The sequence below is a fragment of the Gossypium arboreum genome, chromosome 11, assembly GCF_025698485.1.
Source record: "Gossypium arboreum isolate Shixiya-1 chromosome 11, ASM2569848v2, whole genome shotgun sequence".
NCBI classification, from domain to species: domain Eukaryota; kingdom Viridiplantae; phylum Streptophyta; class Magnoliopsida; order Malvales; family Malvaceae; genus Gossypium; species Gossypium arboreum.
The window spans coordinates 88,164,425-88,172,914 of NC_069080.1; the positions used below are offsets into that span (position 1 = coordinate 88,164,425).

The 8,490-nt window shown below is 35.4% G+C and overlaps 1 long non-coding RNA gene across 1 annotated transcript; it reads right to left on the minus strand.

Moving 5' to 3' along the window:
- Window positions 1-2,276: 2,276 nt before the first annotated feature.
- On the minus strand, window positions 2,277-7,731 carry LOC128284049 (uncharacterized). Its single transcript, XR_008274351.1, has 3 exons — window positions 7,644-7,731; window positions 3,286-3,371; window positions 2,277-2,468 (listed from the first exon to the last, which is right to left on the minus strand). It is a non-coding gene; the product is annotated as an uncharacterized LOC128284049 (long non-coding RNA).
- Window positions 7,732-8,490: the final 759 nt, after the last annotated feature.

Below are 8,490 nucleotides of genomic sequence, written 5' to 3' on the forward strand. Positions count from 1 at the left end.
CCAAGCATATACATACAACCAAATTAGCCATAAACAAGATATCAATACATCATTTGCACATGCTAACATCTATCATGCATAAACATCACATACTTTCTTTTCCATTCATGCCAATTTCACCTTCATGATAAGTATCATCACATAAACATACCAATGACCAATAAGATTAATATTAACCAACTTCCAAAGGCCATATACAAAATGAATCATTAACCATTATAATGCCAACACATTTGGCTAAACCAATATGACACAAAACAAAATGACCAAGTTCCCATACATGACATACTCAAAATATTGAAACCAAGTATATCCAAAACAATCGTTCGATAGTGTGAATCGAGCTCTGACGTCCCTCGACCCCCGACTAGCTTGGCGACACTATGAAAAGAAAAGAGGGAGTAAGCTTTAAAGCTTAGTAGGTTGCATGTAGATAACAAGCAACATTAATCACACATTAATCATATAATTATGCAACAAAAGTTGACATAAATATCATCATATATCTTAGGCATAACTCACTCATTAGCACTCTGATCAATGGTTCATCACATATATAGATTCATACTCATGAGTTTTACATACATACTTGTACCAACTCGTAAAATAGTCACACACATTGTCATCTTTGACATACTCTTCGGATTACTCGTTGAACACTTGGAATACTATCGGATACACAGAAAGTCTTGTACATAAGTGCCACATATGTAGCCAATGCTACCTCATATCTTATAACAAATAGGGCACGCACACAAGCTTATCACGGGCCTACTCACACAAGCTGTCAGTCAAGACATAGCTACACGGGTTGCTTACACACGCTGTCAAGTATCTGCAACACATGCCGGACTACCCAGCCACTGGTAGGACGTACATGACCAGCACCCGGATTCACATAGATCACATAACACATGGTTTCCTAGTAACATGTCACTTGTATCCTAAATTATTCCTAAGGTTCAGCCGAGAACTTCTCATCATTGAAACTTTGTTGAATATTTCCATAGAGAAAATTGTACATTTTTTCAATATTAGGCATTAAATACATAATATAACATTACGATATTTACACACAAACTTACCTAAGTACAAAATAGTAAGAAATGGACCTAATCATCAATAACCTTGTTCTTCCCCCGATCAAGGTATGAACTTTGTTTTTCTTGATCTATAATAAAAAATTTAACATATTTAATTATCACATTACTCAATGCTGTCCAAAAATCACATTATGACAAAATTATAGTTTTGCCCCTAACTTTTTACATTTTTACAAATTAGTCTTTAGGCTCGTAAAATGAAATGTATCCATTTTATTTGTTACCCAAGCCTAATCGAACAAAAATCATGCTCATAACAGCCCACATTTTTCATCAAATCACATTTCTACTACCCATTTTTATAACTTTTACAATTAAACCCTTTTATACATTTTCACTAAAAATCACTTAGTAAAAGTTGTTTATCTCATCTTAAACATGCTATATCTTCCATCAAACATCAAAATACATGCATGTCACACATGGGTAAATGTAACGCCCCCACACCCGAGACCGTCGCCGGAGTCGAGTATGAGGTGTTACTAAGCTTAGTTTAACATTTTTAGAACTTTGGATTATTTGTTTCTACATTCACAGCTTTTAAGCTACTTGCGTCACAGTCACAAGAAAAATCATATCTCGAGTTAAAAAACTCGAAATTAAGATCCGTAAATTTTCCCTGAATCTAGACTCATATACCTATCTACTAATATTTTTCTAGAATTTTTGGTTGGGCCAATTAGTACAGTTTATTAGTTAAAGTTACCCCTGTTTCAGGACTCGACTGGTCTGACCTCTGTTTACTACGAACCACATTTCTCTGTAAAAAAATTCATATGACTATGAGGTTTGTTTCTACTAAAACTAGACTCAATAAGGATTCTTAGGATATAAAATAAACCACCTAAGTATATCTTTACAATTTATGGTGAATTTCTAAAGTAGGAACAGGGGATTCAGAAACTGCTATGACTCGGTTTCACTAAAATTCAAATATCTTCTAACATATAATTCCTTTACTTGTTTCATTTGTTTCATGTGAAACTAGACATAATAAGCTTCAATTTGATATGTAGTTCATCACAAAATTAAATTTCTATGATTTTTAGTAAATTTTCAAACTCGCATTAGTGTTGCTGCGGTATTCGCTTATGGTAAATTTCATCCTTTTATGAGTTTTTATACACTAAGTATCTTAATAGTTTTCCTTAACATCAAACATAATCTAAACTAACCATTTTCATAATTTATCATTATCAAGCATTTCCTCAACCATTTCACAACCATACCATAAGATCATTTACACAAAATAGGTATATTGCTATACATGCCATACTTAAATTTACAAGCCATTTACCAAAAGTCTTCTGGATAGTGTGACTGAGCCTTCGACCTATCCCGACTCCTGAGCTGGCTTGTCCAAAACTACAATGAGTAAGAAGGAGGGAGTAAGCATAAATGCTTAGTAAGTTCATATGCAAATAATAAGTAACATAACAAACAGTTATACCAATCAACATTAGCATACATCACTAAAACACATATCACATTTTTAATCATTCTTCATCATCTTATTACCTTATCGTGGTTGTATCAATACTCAACCCGAGGGTTAAATACATACCTGTCCAAAATATCCATTTCATATCACTTACCAATACGTCTCTTTACATCTCGAATATTCCTCCATTTGAGTAGAACTTTACCCGTTGAACACATCGGAATATAATTCGGATACATGGATAATTTGCACATAAGTGCCATATATACAATCAAGCAATCATGTAACCCGCCCATAAGCGAACTCGGACTCAACTCAACGAGCTCGGGCGTTCGCATCCATAAGTGAACTCGGATTCAACTCAACGAGCTCGGATGCCTAGTTACATTTCACGAACTCGGACTCAACTCAACGAGTTCGGACATTCGCATCCATAAGTGAACTCGGACTCAACTCAACGAGTTCGGATGCTCAACCATCCTAGTGACATGTCACTTGTATCCTAATCTATTCCTAAGGTTCAAACGGGATTTTTCTCGAACACTTATCCTTGCCGTCTTCCGTAGAATGTCAAATCAATACTCTGTAACAATTATATTTAACAAGTAGCTCACATAATTTACATATTATTTGAAATTAACCACAAAGCATACATTTCATAATGAAATTCAGCATAACACATAATTAATATCAATAACTTAAAAATAACAATTATGCTACATTATTTACACATGAACTTACCTTGGTACCAAAATACAAAGATTTTGCAATTTAGTCCACAATCTTTTCTTTTCCTCGATTGAGGTCGATTCCACGTTTTTCTTGATCTAAAATAACACATTTAGCTTATTTAATACTCACATTATCAAATTAATCCTTAACTCAAATTTTGGCAAAATTACAATTTTACCCCTAAACTTTTGCATATTTACATTTTTGCCCCTAGGCTCGGGATTAAATTTTATTCCTTATTCTTATGTTTTACAACATGCTGATCACTTTTCTCTTCTATGGCAACATCAAATTCTCACTCTAACATGTACTTGTGACTATTAGGTATTTTTACTGATTAAGCCCTTTTACTCGTTTTTGCTTAAAATCGAGTAGTACAAGTTGTCTAACATAATTTAAAACTTCATATTCTATCATAAAACATCAAAATACACAAATTTCACCTATGAATATTTTTCCAAATATAAACCCTAGGTTAAATTATTGCTAACATAAGCTTTATCGAGTTACCGGGATCTCAAAAACGTAAAAATCATTAAAAACGGGGCTTGGAATCACTTACTATGGAGCTTGGAAGCTTGAAACAAACCCTAGCTATGGAGAACCCTTGAAATTTCGGCCTAATGAAGAAGATGGAAAAAATTGGCTTTTAATTTTGTTTTTAATTCATTTTAATAACTAAATGACCAAAATACCCTTACTACTAAACTTTCCAAAAATTCCTTCCATGTCCTAATTTTTTCCATGAACTTAAAATTGGTTAAATTGGTATTTAAGACCTCCTCATTAATATTCCAAAACAATTTCATACTAAAAACTTCTAGAATGGAAGTTTTGCAACTTATTCGTTTTAGTCCCTACTTTCAATTTAAGCACTTTAGGCATAGAATTTCATCACGAAATTTTCACACAATCATGCAATCATATCATAATCATCAAAATAATTATAAAATAATTATTTCTATCTCGGATTTATGGTCACGAAACCACTATTCCGATTAGGCCCTAATTCTGGATATTACAACTCTCCCCCCCTTTTAAAGATTTTCGTCCTCGAAAATCTTACCGGTAAACAGGTGTGGGTATTGGTTTCTCATAGTTTCTTCAGGTTCCCATGTAGTCTCTTCTACCCCATGCTTTTGCCAGAACACTTTCACAAGTGCAACACTTTTATTTCTTAGTTGTTTGACTTCTCGAGCTAAAATCTTAATCGGTTCTTCTTCATAAGTCATATCCGTCATAGTTCAATTTCGCGGTGAAATTATATGTGAAGGATCCGAACGATACCGACGTAACATAGATACGTGAAACACATCATGAATCTTTTCTAATTCGGGTGGTAACGCTAGCCGATATGCTACCGGTCCAACTTTTTCAATTATTTCATACGGTCCAATAAAACGCGGACTTAACTTGCCCTTTCATCCAAATCTAAGGACTTTCTTCCACGGAGACACCTTTAAAAATACTTTATCACCAACTTGAAATTCAATGTCCTTTCGTTTTACATCTGCATAAGATTTTTGTCTATCTGAAGCAGCTTTCAAACAATCTCGAATTACCTTCACTTTTTCTTCAGTTTCTTTTATTAGATCAACTCCATAAATCTGATTTTCCTTGAGTTCAGTCCAATACAAAGGCGTTCGACACTTGCAACCATACAATGCTTCATAAGGTGCCATTTTCAAGCTCGTCTGATAGCTATTGTTGTAAGCAAATTCTACCAACGGCAAATATCTTTCCCAACTTCCTTGAAATTCCAATACACAACATCTGAGCATGTCTTCAAGAATCTGAATTACTCTCTCTGATTGTCCATCAGTTTGTGGATGAAAAGCAGTACTAAAATTTAACTTCGTACCTAACGCGTCTTGTAACTTTTGCCAAAACCGCGAGGTAAACCTTGGATCTCTATCTGAAATAATCGACAATGGTATTCCGTGTAATCTAACAATTTCTCTAATATACAGTTCAGCCAACTTGTTAAGAGAATAATCCGTGCGTCTCGGATAAAATGAGCCGACTTAGTTAATCATCAACTATTACCCGATGGCATCTTTCTTTCCTAGAGTCAATGGCAATCTGAAACAAAATCCATAGTAATCCGATCCCATTTCCATTCAGAACCATTATAGGTGGAGTAATCTCAAGGTACTTGGTGTTCACTTTCACTGTTGACAAATTAAGCATTTGGACACAAACTTTGATATATCTCTTTTCATTCCATTCCACTAATACATTTTCTTCAAGTCATTATACATTTTCGTACTACCGGATGAATCGAGAAATAACCACTATGTGCTTCCTGTAGGATCTTTTGAATCAATTCCTCATTCTTGATTTTCAAATCGATCTTTAAACATTAAGCACCCATCGAACCAATTCGAAATCGATCCGTGTCGACTTCACCTTTGTTTTCGTTTGGCTAGCAAGTCTTGATCATTTTTCTGAGTTTCAGAAATCTCTTGTAAAAACATTGGTTTTGCTCTTAACTCTGCTAGAATCGAACCATCATCTGACACTTTCAATTGAGTGTTCATAACTCTCAAAGCAAACAACAACTTTCTGCTCAAAGCATCAGCAACCACATTCGCTTTTCCCGGATGATAATCAATAACAAGCTCATAATCTTTCAACAACTCCAACCATCTTCGTTGTCTCAAATTCAAGTCTTTTTGTGACATCAATACTTAAGACTTTTGTGGTCGGTATATACCCGACATTTTTCACCATACAAATAATGTCGCCAAATTTTCAAAGCAAGCACCACTGCAGCCAATTCCAAATCGTGAGTAGGATAATTCCTCTCATGAGGTTTTAACTGCCTCGAAGCATATGCCACCACTTTTTCTTCTTGCATGAGTACACACCCCAAACCATTTAGAGAAGCATCACTATACACCACAAATTCTTTACCTAATTCGGGTTGTACTAACACTGGTGCCTCTGTTAATAACTTTTTCAATTCTTCAAAACTCTGTTGACATTCTTCCGTCCATTCAAATTTAACATCCTTTCAGAGTAATCTAGTTATAGGAGCAGCAATTATAGAAAATCCATTTACAAACCGCCGATAATACCCAGCTAGCCCCAAGAAACTTCTAACTCGATTCACGTTTTTGGTGGTTTCCAATCAACAATGGCTGAAATTTTACTAGGATCAACCCGTATACCATCACCAAACAATATGACCCAAAATCCAACTTCCGGAGCCAAAATTCACTTTTACTAAACTTAGCATACAGTTGCTTATCTCTCAAAGTTTGCAAAACTATCCTCAAATGCTCAAAGATGCTCTGTCTCATCTTTTGAATAAATTAAAATATCATCTATAAACACCACAACAAATTTGTCCAAGTATGGCGAAATATGCGATTCATTAAATCCATAAACACAGCAGAGTATTTGTCAATCCGAATGGCATAACTAAAATTCATAACGACCATACCTTGTTCTAAAAGCGCTTTTAGGCACATCCGACTCTTTTACCCGCAGTTGGTAATACCGGATCTCAAGTCAATCTTTGAAAACCATGTCGCTCCTTTTAGCTGATCAAACAAATAATCAATTCTTGGCAGCGGATACTTGTTTTTGATTGTCACCTTGTTTAACTAGCCGATAATCAGCACACAACCTCATAGAACCATCCTTCTTTTCACAAATAACACGGAGCACCCAAGGTGAAAAACTCGGTCTCACAAAACCTTTATCATCAACTCTTGCAAGCTGCGACTTTAATTCCTTCAACTCATTAGTGCCATTCTATACGAAGCAATCGAAATCGGAGCTGTTCCCGGTATCAAATCAATACCAAATTCTACTTCCCTGACTGGAGGCAAACCCGACAATTCTTCTGGAAATACGTCCGCAAATTCACACACAACTAGCACTGATTCAACTTTCTTTTCAACTTCTTTTGTATTAATTACATACGCCAAATAAGCTTCTTAACCCTTTCTCAGATATCTTTGAGCCGACATTGAAGAAATCACACTAGGCAATGCCTCTGATTTATCTGATTCAACCCACAGAGTTTCACCATTTCCACACTTTAATTCTATAACCTTTTCTTTGCAATTTACTATAGCATCATGCAATGTCAACCAATCCATACCCAAAATAACATCAAATTCATCAAACGGCAAAAACATCAAGTCGGCCGGAAAGTAATGATCCCGAATCATTAAAGGACATTTCTTACATACTTTATCAACAGTCACACATTTGCCTAATGGATTCGACACTCTAATCATAAATTCTGTATTCTCAACAGGTATATTCATACTAGACACCAATTTCATGCACACATATGAAAGAACCGGGATCAATCAAAGCAATAACATTAACATTATAGAGAGAAAATGTACCGGTAATCACATCAGGTGAGGAAGCATCTTCACGCGCTTTAATAGCATAAGTTCTAGCCGGAGCCCTTCCTTCAGGTCTAACCGGTGCATCCACTGGCTACATTCTTACTGCTTGTTTCACTTCCAGCTTTTCTCGGATACCTTTCCCTCGAGTCTGCACCACTAGCTTTTACATTCTGAAATTTTTCTTTCTCAGCTCTGTGACAGCCCAAAATTGACCCTAGTCGGGATGTGGTTTCGGGACCACAAAACCGAGGCATAAAAATAATTTAAAATTTATTTTGATGCCTATGATATGTGTTAATTTGTGTGTGACATTTTTGATGTTTCGATTTAGTATTATAAATGTGAATTTCACTAGAAAGGACCTAGTAGTGAACTTTGAAAGTATGATGGGGAAATGTGTGATGACTAGTTGCTCATGCATGCAAAAATAAGGGATTTGCATGTCAAATTTCCCCCCCCCAACATGAAGTGGCCGGCCATGGCAAGAGAGGATGGGCAAAACATGTCATGAAACATGTTTTGTTGGTGCATTAGGGAGAAATAATAAACAAAGGTGTATGGGTAAGAAAAGAATGAAAAAAAAATGTGTGTGAGTGTGGTATTCCCCCATTGCCGTGAGTTGTAGAGAAAGAAAGAAAAATTTTGTTCATCCTTTCTTTGAGCCAAAACTAAGGAAGAAGGAGGATTTTACTCCATTTTTTTGTTTGGAAGAGATCTAGAAGGAGATTTTGGCTATACTTGCATCAAGATTAAGGTATGTATGAGGTTGTGTCATGAGATTCATGCATGTTTTAGTTGCTAACTTGATGTTCATGTCACCATGGTTCAAATCCTTGTTATG